Here is a 10,187-nt window from a genome sequence, read left to right as displayed (position 1 = left end):
CTCTCTACTGCTTATTGTCTCAGAAGGACAGCACAGACGTCCCTCACCCTAACAAGTCTTACACCGCCTTTATAAGCGCTGGTCCAGCCTGTTTCGTGGGGCTTTGTTCTCCTATATTTGGAGATCTGGCTTCCACGCCACCTTGATGAAGTCAAGTATGTCCATTTTGTATTTGGAACTTGCTATGTATAGCTGTATTGTGTCACTTGTAAATGGTTTCAATTGTAACCCCTTCAGACTGTCTATTAAAAAGCAATGAATGCTAAGGAAGGCAGCTTAAAAGGCTTACGGGCCCCGACACCGCAGGCCTCATTTCTGGGATCAGGGAAGATTAGGTCTGTTAGGGCATCGCTGAAATTCTGGCATTGGCTGTCTGAGTCCAGCTGGATCACACACCACTATTTGGGTTTGTGTTGGGAGCAGCCGGGCAACATTTAGCACATTCCAGACAGAGGCCTGGCTCTGATAAAGATCCTTCTTATATTGATACATCTAAATATACGTTTTGATATAGAATTAATCATTATGGTCATCATGCTGAGTTTGTAAAGTCTACTTGAAATCTGTTTTCACTGCTTTCCCTCGTTCCTACACATTTTTATGGAAAAACCAACACTACTGATGTGAAGTTTTAATAAATTATTTTTCAGGGAACAACAACTTAAATGTCACACTTTTGCAACATTATATCACAAGTATCATTAGTAGTAATTTAATATACTCTTGAAGAAATGAGGACCATAATCTATCGACACTTTTAAACCTAATAAAAAATAGCATGCACTTACAACTACTTGTATACAACTGTTATACAACTAAATAAAGTTATTTGAAAATGTAGCCGCACTATAGCATGTTAATTTAACTGAAATCAGTAAGGTCTTAGAATAATGTGATGATGATGATAATTATCAAATAACACATTTTAGATGTACAGTAGTCTCACCAGACTAATCCTGCATGTACCTTTAACTCACTCACAAATATACTAACTCATTTCAGTGTTTTTAACATATGAAAAGCAGTATGATAAACGTCAACCTCAATAGAGCAGTATATTGTGATACCGGTAAACAGCTATAGCCTAACCAGCAGCTGGTATGCTTCTTTACTACTGCATTTTTTTATATACAGTGGGGCAAAAAAGTATTTAGTCAGCCACCAATTGTGCAAGTTCTCCCACTTAAAAAGATGAGAGGCCTGTAATTTTCATCCTAGGTACACTTCAACTATGAGAGACAGAATGGGGGGAAAGAATCCAGGAAATCACATTGTAGGATTTTTAATGAATTAATTGGTAAATTCCTCGGTAAAATAAGTATTTGGTCACCTACAAATAAACAAACAAGATTTCTGGCTCTCACAGACCTGTAACTTCTTCTTTAAGAGCCTCCTCTGTCCTCCACTTGTTAACTGTATTAATGGCACCTGTTTTAACTCGTTATCAGTATAAAAGACACCTGTCCACAATAGGGATCGGCCGATATGGCTTTTTCAAGGTGGATACCGATTATTAGTAATCAAGGAGACCGATAACCGATATTTGGAACCGATATACATTTGCACACTTGGTGTCAAAATGTAGAATAACACAAACTCCAACACAACTCAACACAACTTCTTTGAAATGCATTTAAGCATAGCCTATATTATGTTTAATTAACTTTTAAACATCTTACAACTGGTTTCCTCTCTGTGCCCTTTTCTTTAGTGCAGTCATCTGCAATGAGTTAGAGAGAGAGAGACAAGAAGTGGAGCTGCAGGCTGACATGCTGAACTAACAATAATGCTTAATTTATTATATCTGTCTATCTACTGTAGCATAACATCCCAATAAGCTGCTAGCAACTGCAAAACACTGCTAGCTAATGTTTTGCAAACTATTACAAGTGAGGCTATTACAGTAGACCTAACGTTAGTCTAGTAGCCTCACTTCTAATATTTTGCTAAACATTTGCTAGATACATGTTGGCTAGCTAATGAGCTTCACATATCAACCTGAAAAACTGCGAGGCGAGGCTCCACTCGCAGCCCCTCCCCCCACCACAGTTACTCCGCTGCGAGACGCTGCACCCACCCCCAACTCTGACTGACTTCCCGCGTCCCTGTGTAACTGGGAAACTGATAGAATTGGATCATAAGATCGTGGTGTTTTTGCAACTTCAGCATAGGGGATAGGGATGTTTATTGAACTTCGGTTTAACACATGTATGGCTCTGCCACTCAGCGCTGCTGCTTGCTTCAGTCTGTGTCTGCGTTCTTTCGCACCTGCCTGTAATCTGAGAAGGTCCCGCCTCTCTGGCTGGCTCCCGCCCGGGAATCTTCAGTAATAGCCAATCAGATAGCCCTGTGGGCGGGACATTGCTCGTGTACACAGAGTGGTGACTGCAGCCAGAGAAACGGCCGCATCAGAGCCAAAGTTTTATCGGCAATTTGATAAAAAAAAAAAGGCCGATACCGATAATCGGTCAAATGCGGAATATCGGTCGACCCCTAGTCCACAACCTCAAACAGTCACACTCCAAACTCCACTATGGCCAAGACCAAAGAGCTGTCAAAGGACACCAGAAACAAAATTGTAGACCTGCATCCACTCAAAAAACTAAATCAGTAGTTTTGTAGATATCACAATAATAAAAAGCTATATTACCTTAATAAAATCACTAAATATCACCAAAGTAATTGTCTGAGTTGGACATACCAAAATAAATGCTTAAAAATCCAACAGTTAATTTTGTCTTAAATTACTACTATTATTTAAGTTGATTACATGAAAATAAATGAGTATTTTACTAACAAATTATATTTTTAAGATATCCTTAATATCTTTGGTAAATTTCAGTCGAAATATTTGAGAATTTGCTAATTATACTGATCAGTTTCAGGAACAGCAATTATTACTCATTCCAAATCGATATTCTTAATCTTTAACAACAATTTAAGACATTGAGTAAATTACACTAAACGTCATGACGTGGTCACCATTAACAATCGCGCGCAAAATATACCCCATGTGCTCATGGGAAATCTACTTTTCTATCTGCACATGTGGCAACGAACGAACAAGCAAGCAAACACCAAGAAGAGAACCACCAGGAAAACTCCCTGCAAATCCTGGTAAGTAACAAGCAAGCAAAAGTTAATGAAATATTGACCCTGTCTTTGTGCATATACAACTTTATAGTGTGTAATTATCTAAATACTGTCACACTTGCAGCCATGCTGTCTAGCTAGTTCTCTGTCCGCTTCTACACACGCATGGTGGACACGGTCAACCAGGTGAAGTTAAGCTAAAGTTTTAATCGAGTAAAAAGTAGAAAACATTAGCACCTGCTTTGTCTGCAGTTGTTGTGTGCATAATGCTGCCCCAGTGTGTGATATTAGATGGCATGCCGGCCTGACGTGTAACACTACAGCGCCGGAGAATATGTGTGTCTGCATGTCCCGCCATGCCGGAATAAGGGCGCAACAGTCTCGCCTTGAACAGGCTGTGAAGCGGGCTTTGCCACGCTTCACAACGCTTATTGTTTAGGTATCCCTAATAAGGAGGCAGTACTTTTCCCACTTTAGTTCCGAAATGTTGCGTTCGCCCCTTTTCCGTCCCTGCTAAAGAGCAGGAACTTTCGTGGGAGAAAAAGGTTCCCATGTCTGATTGGCCAAAAAGTTTTGTGAAGCCGCCATTTTATTATCCTCGGATTAGCATGATTAGCATTAGCCCAACGCACAAACGCAGAGAGACTAATTTATGGCAACACAAAAGAAAACATGGGAGCAGTGGAGAAGAGGAGGTGTCGGCGTTCTGGCGATTTACTCGGAAGGCTTCAGTAGAAGCTGCTGGGAGTCCCAGTTGTTTTCAGCCTGCCAGTAAACTCAAAGCAGAAGAAGAAGAAGTGACGTCAGCGGCTTCATTTGCCTATATGCTTATGAAACTGTTTCATCTTTATTATAATAAGGATTGTATTTTCTTAAGAGGAGCGGCCTACTTACCCAACTTATATTTTGTCATATTTATGAGGGAACACTTGATGATGGCTAGAGCAAGTAAAGTTGAATTTTGTGAAGCATGTTAAATATTTTTTCAATATCTGTTTCACAGCCAAGACTGCGCTGAGAGAAGTTGAACGAAGACAACAAAACGGAGGAGGTAAATGTCATTATTTTTAATAAACACTGAAACAACGGTGCCAACATATTAGTTTGCTTTATACAAGTTTAAGAAATCGGGAATAAGCAACATTTGTTGCACCTTGATTTTGACCATGTTTGATTGCAAAGGCCAGGAAGCATTTGTTAGAAACATAAACAGTTTAATAAAACAATTACGGTAGGTGTTCCATTAACTATAGTTTGGAGTAGATGTAATTATTGGCTTCAATGAGTAAATACATTTGGGTGTCATTTTTAAAGCTCTGTATGATAAAACATATTAGTCCAAAAAGTATATAGGTAAATGGAAGTAGCATTAAACCACTCTGTTCGCTCCATGTGATAACACTATTTATCCTCACTTTTTTAGGTTGCAGCTTATGGGATGGCAATGTAAGCTGTGCACATTTGTGGCTTCAGTGAAAGGGTCACTTCTCAAGCACTATCGGTTGAAGCAGGTACCTTTGGTCGTGGAAATTCAGTACCCTGTCTTCATTTAAACTGCCCTTGCTCTTTTAAGACATGGGGTGGCCTGCGAACACACTTGTATAGATCCCACAATTCGCAGGAAACTGACAAGTGTGCAGTCTTTAACATGTCAGATTTGTGACTCATTTTATCCTAATACAAAAGACTATTTTCAACATATCAATTCCCACTTGAAAAGACATGAAACGATAGAATGTGCTTTTCATGGATGTGATTGCAGGGCACCTGCAAAGAATATAAAGAAAGCACGGAAAGGAGAAGTGGTGTTTCTCCCACATTATCCCGCAGGAGACACGAAGGAACAACACGAGCTGGATTGACACCAACTCATCGCCGAATCAAAGAAGAAAGACATCACGGCCATCAAGGACTTGATGTGTAGAACTTTAGCACATAGAAGACAAGATGTCATCAGTCTACAGATGAGCATAGAAGACATCAAGGACAGATGGCCTGTCTTGTTTGATGTCTCGCAAGTGAGTAAATGGAATTTTCTTTAAGCAGTGGTCAACACAGACATTACGGACGGATAACCTGCATGTGTCACAGTTTTACATCCTATTGAAAGCTATATGGAATTTATATTTGATGGATTGAAATTACAGTAAATTGAATCGTAAGTCATTTTTTCTCTTTTCTCATCTCTCTCTCTTCCAGGTCAGCGCAGAGTTTCAGAGGATCACCACACTGAATCTTGAGCCAAAGTTCATGTCAATGTTGGACTTCTATTCCCCAAAACTGTTGTCCATGTTCCAAGGGGAAAAGGGTGCTGTCGGAGAGCGACATCGGGCAAAAATGAGTATTCTACTTCAGGTATTAACATGTTATCCCCCACTTATACAGTTACTTCCTTAAAGGTAGGGTATGTAAGTTTGAGAAACCGGCTCGAGATGAATATATAATGAATATCTGAAGTGCTTTGACAACAAATCCATAAAAAAATCATCTGTGGAAGCCGTAGTGCTGTAAAAAGCACGACCAATCATCTGAGCCGGCCCGGCTAAAGTAACTGGATGGCCTACCTGCCTGTCAGCCTTCCATCTGTGCACAAACTTATCTCGTGCCCTCATTGGTCATGTGCGCGTTCGTGTGTGTTGGAGGAGGGGCTGTGTATTTTCAAATCCTAGTGCACTCGAGCCGGTTTTTCAAACTTACATACCCTACCTTTAATTGCCTTAATAATTTCACCTGTCTCAATCGCATTTCTTTGCTTTGTAAGTTAATTACAATCACTAATTACTTAAGATATTCATTTATCCTAATCCGACAACTCCTCTTTATCCCCTCGGACGTTTTATTTTTGCATCTACTTTACATCCCTCCGCAACATACTATACTGACAATGTTAATTCAATTGAAACAGTTTGACATTAAAGTTGTTAAAGTAAAGCAAAATTCTGCTCGAGTAATGTGCAGAGTAATACATTGTATTAGTTGTTGAAAGACTGCTCTGTTCTGCAGAGTGGAATCCCCATTCAGCGAAAATGAGAGGTTGTCATCCGATGTCTCATCGACCATCTGGGAGAAGATGCGAGTGCCTTGATCAAGGACTTTGAGATTAGTACTAGGGCTGAAATGATTCCTCGGGTAACTCGATTACTAAAAATGATCAAGCAGTGGGACAGACATACACGTCATACAGTCAAGCAGACGAATAGACAGACAGCGTGGCACAGAGGTGAGACCGAGGCTGATACAGATGTGCAGTGATCAGTTACAATTATAGTACCCTTATATGAGTAGCCCAGAAGACGTATACCTTTTTTATTTTTTGAAATAAAAAAACAATAATTATTAGTTTTTGCATTTCAGAAAATGGGTTTTAAAACATAATGCACTAAATGGGTCTAGTTTTGAAAGATAATATTATTGTCTGCAATTTAAACAATAACAATGTGGATTTTTCTTGTTCATTTTAAGAGGCCGGTCTTAGTTTCTCTTTTCTATATTTACTATTGCTCTTTTAATAAAGCTAAATAATGTATTATCCGATTTAATGAATGAATCGTTAGAATACTCTATTGCTGCAGCCCTAGTTAGTACAATCGTTTCAGGATTTTTAACAGTGTTAGTTTTGAAGTTTTAAATAATGTAATCATGGATGACTGTGAGATGATCAATAACATGCATAGTGAGTGAGCAGTGAGGAATTGCTCTTTGTGTGTCTTGTAACATGCAGGCAGAAAGTAAGCACTAACCAGTTATCTTTTCAATGTCTGCAGGATGTTGCTGATGTACCTGTCCGTGTACACGAGGAGTTGGCCGAGGAGGTGATGAAAATGTACCTGCTGCAGAACCTAGATGGGTCAGTCGATCAACCTACTGATGTAGGGATCGTGATTGAGGGCATCCCTGTCCTCAGAAGTCTTGGGGATCTAAGCAGAGCCTGCTGCTATCTGTTGGGACTAACTTATGCCTTGGATCTGAGATACCCGAAGAATCTAAAATATAGTTTCGAGGTATTCCAGAAACTGCTGCTGGAGCTGGATCCTGGCAACCTTTCAACGAAAGTGCAGAGACTGAAAAATTGCCTCCACATGTAGTTGCCGACTACTGTTCAGCAAGATGGTACAAGTTGAGTTCCATTGATTGATTTGCATTTTGGACTGTTATTGTTGTGAAGTGTCACTGTTCTTGATGCATTTAAGTCATATGCAGAGTTAAGTTCAGCCCGTTGCTCCCATAGCTCAATGGAAATGTTCACTGGAAGTTAAGCTAGATAAAATGTTTAAAGGTGGGGTAGGTAAGTTTGAGAAACCGGCTCGAGATCGCTAGAATTTGAAAATACACAACCGGAGAAAATCTGCCACTTCCTTATAGAGCCCCTCCTCCAACACACACGAACGCGCACATGACCAATGAGGGCACGAGATAAGTTTGTGCCCGATGGAAGGCTGACAGGCAGGTAGGCCATCCAGGTTGTACTTTTTACAGTATTACGGCTTCTACAGATGACATTTTTTTTATGGATTTTTTGTCAAAGCACTTCAGATATTCATTGCTATCTGGATGTTAAGAGCATTCCATGGAATATAACAAAGTGTATCTCGAGCCGGTTTCTGAAATGTACCTACCCCACCTTTAACAGTTTTATTTGTTAAATAATCCAAGTTGAGATTTCCAATGCTAGGATTTCTCTGCTGCAATTGGTCTTGTATTTTACCCGTGTTTTTTTTTTTTTTTTTTAAAGGACCATTTAAATAAACCAGGTTGAGACTTAATGTCATGTCAAATTTGAACAATAAATGTTTAATTCAAATGTCAATGTGTACAATTGCTTATTGTGTTATGTTTATAATTTTTGTTTTATCAGATGTATTGACCTCAGGTAAAGCACTCCGGGAGTAAAGGGTAAATACAGTTAAAAAAATAAGTAAATGTAACACATATATTTATATAATTAATAGTCCAGTTTTAATTAAATGTAGTTAAAAATATTGAGTACATTTCACACATTTGTTTTGTTAAATTATAGTCTCCTTTTCAGTTACATCTACCTAGCATTTAAGTCATATCTACTAAAAAAAATTAGTGGTTTTGACTTAGGGTTACTATTGCATTGACTTAGGATTTTAATTATATTTACTCAATTGTATATGTTATGGTACTAAATGTAGTTATTTAGACCTACTTGATTTTTTTACTTACATTTACTCAATTCATAAAGGTACATTTAAATGATTTCACAGCTTTAAGATTTACTCAATATTTTTAAGTGTAAAAATGTTTCACCAATTAAATTGAGTACATCATCGTTTTAGTTTTTTGAGTGCTGGGAAGACTGAATCTGAAATAGGTAAGCAGCTTGGTGTGAAGAAATCAACTGTGGGAGCAATTATTAGAAAATGGAAGACATACAAGACCACTAATAATCTCCCTCGATCTGGGGCTCCACGCAAGATCTCACCCCGTGGGGTCAAAATGATCACAAGAACGGTGAGCAAAAATCCCAGAACCACACGGGGGGACCTAGTCAATGACCTGCAGAGAGCTGGGACCAAAGTAACAAAGGCATCAGTAACGGCCCCTACACACGGCGGCGTGCTTTGCCGCTTCAACGCTTCTGCCCATTCACTTTGACTGGGGTGACGTCACGATTCGCCGAACTGCATTGTGGGAGCAAAGCGTAGCTTCTCTCGAGGTGCTCGCTGCAAAAGTAGAGCAATGTTCTACTTTTGCCGCCTCGACGGAGGCGTCAGCCAATCAAATCCCTCGTATGTAAATCTGACAGTACAAGCACTAGCCAATCAAACCGGGTGTATGTTGGGAGAGCCAGACCGCAGTTATTTCCCATATGTCAACAAAAGGAGGAGAAAATGATCGTGGCGGTAGGGAACATACAGGGATACAAACCGGAGGAGCCAGGCATGGGGGGAGGTGGGGGAAACTGGTAGGTTTTCGCTTGTTTGGGGAGTTTATATCCAGTGTATTTCGTTTGAATGGACAGCTAGCAAGCATAGACAGTATATTTAGCCAGCATGGATGTAGTATGAATGCTTTGCTTTGTATGTCCGGGGCGGGACATTAATGTGGTTGGTTGTTGGTCGGGCTGCTCGCGTTGACTCCCCAAGCTCAAGACACGCCCACCGCCAAGCGGCAACGCACGCCGCCGTGTGTAGGGGCCGTAACACACTATGCCGCCAGGGACTCAAATCCTGCAGTGCCAGACGTGTCCCCCTGCTTGAGCCAGTACATGTCCAGGCCCGTCTGAAGTTTGCTAGAGAGCATTTAGATGATCCAGAAGAGGATTGGGAGAATGTCATATGGTCAGATGAAACCAAAATAGAACTTTTTGGTAAAAACTCAACTAGACGTGTTTGGAGGAGAAATAATGCTGAGTTGCATCCAAAGAACACCATACCTACTGTGAAACATGGGGGTGGAAACATCATGCTTTGGAGCTGTTTTTCTGCAAAGGGACCAGGACGACTGATCCGTGTAAAGGAAAGAATGAATGGGGCAATGTATCGTGAGATTTTGAGTGACAACCTCCTTCCATCAGCAAGGGCATTGAAGATGAAACGTGGCTGGGTCTTTCAGCATGACAATGATCCCAAACACACTGCCCAGGCAACGAAGGAGTGGCTTCGTAAGAAGCATTTCAAGGTCCTGGAGTGGCCTAGCCAGTCTCCAGATCTCAACCCCATAGAAAATCTTTGGAGGAAGTTGAAAGTCCGTGTTGCCCAGCGACAGCCCCAAAACATCACTGCTCGAGAGGAGATCTGCATGGAGGAATGGGCCAAAATAAGTTAAGTGGGAGAACTTGCACAATCGGTGGCTGACTAAATACTTTGTTGCCCCACTGTAACGGAGCGTCCACACTACAGCTTCAAAAATAGCTTGGAGCTGGGCGTGTCTGGAGCTTGGGGATTTTATTCAAGCAACACGGCCAACAACCAATCACATGAATCTCCCGCCCCCGACATACAAAGCAAAAAACCCCGGGGATTGTATGGGAGCAATATATATATAAACTCCCCAAACAGGCGAAAACCTACCAGTTTCACCCACTGTCTCTGCCACCTCCCTCCATGCCTGGTTCCTCCGGTTTG

The 10,187-nt window shown here is 40.7% G+C and overlaps 1 long non-coding RNA gene across 1 annotated transcript; it reads left to right on the top strand.

Moving 5' to 3' along the window:
• The first annotated feature begins 4,885 nt into the window (after nucleotides 1-4,885).
• Nucleotides 4,886-7,437, top strand: LOC139434305 (uncharacterized). Its single transcript, XR_011643665.1, has 3 exons — nucleotides 4,886-5,111; nucleotides 5,293-5,448; nucleotides 6,858-7,437. It is a non-coding gene; the product is annotated as an uncharacterized lncRNA (long non-coding RNA).
• Nucleotides 7,438-10,187: the final 2,750 nt, after the last annotated feature.

The sequence above is a fragment of the Pseudochaenichthys georgianus genome, chromosome 8, assembly GCF_902827115.2.
Source record: "Pseudochaenichthys georgianus chromosome 8, fPseGeo1.2, whole genome shotgun sequence".
NCBI lineage: Eukaryota > Metazoa > Chordata > Actinopteri > Perciformes > Channichthyidae > Pseudochaenichthys > Pseudochaenichthys georgianus.
Note: the sequence above shows the minus strand (reverse complement) of the source record. Positions and strands in the feature narration are given on the sequence as shown.